We start from the raw sequence: 2283 nt of genomic DNA on the forward strand, positions 1-2283 counted from the left end.
GTTGATTCATTGCTTTCAGCTGTGTGATTTCCAATTTGTTCTGTGTTAGTGTCCTCTGCATTTGTTACGGGTGGGCTTGGGTTCTGAGCTTGCATTTTGTTCCTTTCGTCATTTTGTGTAGCACTGTCTTCTGCCCTTTGTTGTAGATCTTTGCTGTAGTTATAACCTTCACACATAGTGATGTTCAGGTGGAGCTCTACAGAGTTTTGACTTATCTAGCTGTGTCTAGCTTAGGTCTGGCTGCTGTTCTCAGCTCCTTCCTGCTGCGGACCTGGGCTAGGACTGGGTCTGGGGGTTCCTGGAAGTCGGCAGAAATTCCTACTCGTTGGGAGGTGTGGGGGAGGTATGGCGGAGTGGTGGGGGGCGGCCTGAGGGGTTGGGAGAGGGTCCGGCCCACACTGCACGTGGGTTGGGACTGGTCCCGCCAGCGCAGATTAGCAGGAAGCTCTTCACACACTCACCGGACCTGGGCTAGGACTGGGTCTGGGGGTTCCCGGAACTGGGCAGAAATTCCTACTCGGTGGAGGGGTGAGGGAGGTACGGCGTAGTGGTGGGGGGCGCCCCAAGGGGGTGGGAGAGGGTCCGGCCCACGCTGCATCTGTGCTGGGACTGGTCCTGCCAGCGCAGGGTAGCTGGAAGCTCTCCACAAGCTCACCGGACCTGGGCTAGGACTGGGTCTCTAGATACTTTGTCTTAATCCATTGTTACCATAAAATAGCTCATGGGGCCAGTGAGATAGCTAAAGCTCCAGCTTAGTCAAGCGCAGGGATTGTAGTCTTATCCCCAGCACCACATGCCATGCCAGCCCTGCTGCCAGGGTAGGCTGAAGCGCCACCCCCCCAAGAAAAAGGATAAATAAAATACCCGAAATAATAATAATACAAATTGAAAAAAATGGAGAATTCATATATACTCAATTCAAGACTTGCTAAAAAACTATACCATCAAAATCTTGATACTGGGGCTGGGGAGATAGTTCAGTAGAATAAGCACTTGCCTGGAAAGTGCAAGTGCCTGAGTTCACTCCCTGGTTCCTCAAAAAAAACCCTTGATACAAACATATATCTAGACTATACAAATAGCTTTCTCAATTCAAAATAACAAAAAATAAAAATAAAGAAAACCTGGTAAGGTATGGTATTTTTATACAATAGGTATTAACTATCTATAAAGTAAGATAAACTCAAAGCTTTCATAGGTAAATAAATACAACTAGAGACCATACACATAAGTGAAATAAATCATACCCATATATGTAAACATCATATTATCTGCTTATTAGAAGAACTAGAAAGAGTAAACATGATCTGAAAGGTACAATAGATTCTGTGAAATGGAAGAAAACTCTTCAAAGGGCAGGAACAATGGCTATTTGGGAAAAGAGAAAAGAACGGAGGAAGGGAAGAAAAATATATGTGTATATGCATACATAGGATAGCTTGGATAACTGTACTGCTAATTTCTGCTCGTCTGCAGAAAGGAACAGTTAATGCCTAAATTTTTTTCACTCTATTAATGTTTTTGACCAATTTTTCATGCTTATATCTCGTAATCTGAGCAACTAATTTGAGGAAAACAATATAAAATACAAAAACCATCGTTGAAATAAAAAAAAAAACCCAAAGATTTGACTAAAAATTTCTCTAAAAAAGTTTCTCCAGAGAAGATACACAAATGATTAACAAGCACTTGAAATAATAGTCAACTTCTTTCCTCACTAGAAAAATAGAAATTTAAACTGCATGAAGTATCACTTCATACCCACTATGATGACTGTTACAAAAACAGAAAAGAATTATTAAATGATGATAAAATGTGAACAAATTTGAATACTTTACATTATTGTTGGAAATACAATATAATATAATAATAATATAATATATAATATTTTAACCAGCTTGGTATTTCTTTAACAAAGTAAACATAGAATTGCCATATGTTTCAACAATTCTATGCCTAAGTTTATGCCCCCAAAATTAAAAACTGCTCATTAAAAATAGATATATATTCATGTTCTTAGCATCCCTATTCATAATAGTCACAATACAAATCCATCTCAGATGTGGCTATATTTATGAATATTTTCTTCTTTTATGTATTTGGTACAGGGTCTCACTACACAGCTTGAACTCATAGTGATCCTCCCATTTTCAGCCGCCCCAGCACTGGGATTACAGGCTTGCACCACCAGGCGTAGTCCTCCCGTCTCAGTGGCAGGTTCAGCCTCCCAAAGATAGGGCTGGCATGGCATGTGGTTCATGAACTTTTAAAAAAAAATCCTGA

This window comes from Octodon degus, unplaced genomic scaffold (genome assembly GCF_000260255.1).
Source record: "Octodon degus isolate 3935 unplaced genomic scaffold, OctDeg1.0 scaffold00211, whole genome shotgun sequence".
Taxonomy (NCBI): domain Eukaryota; kingdom Metazoa; phylum Chordata; class Mammalia; order Rodentia; family Octodontidae; genus Octodon; species Octodon degus.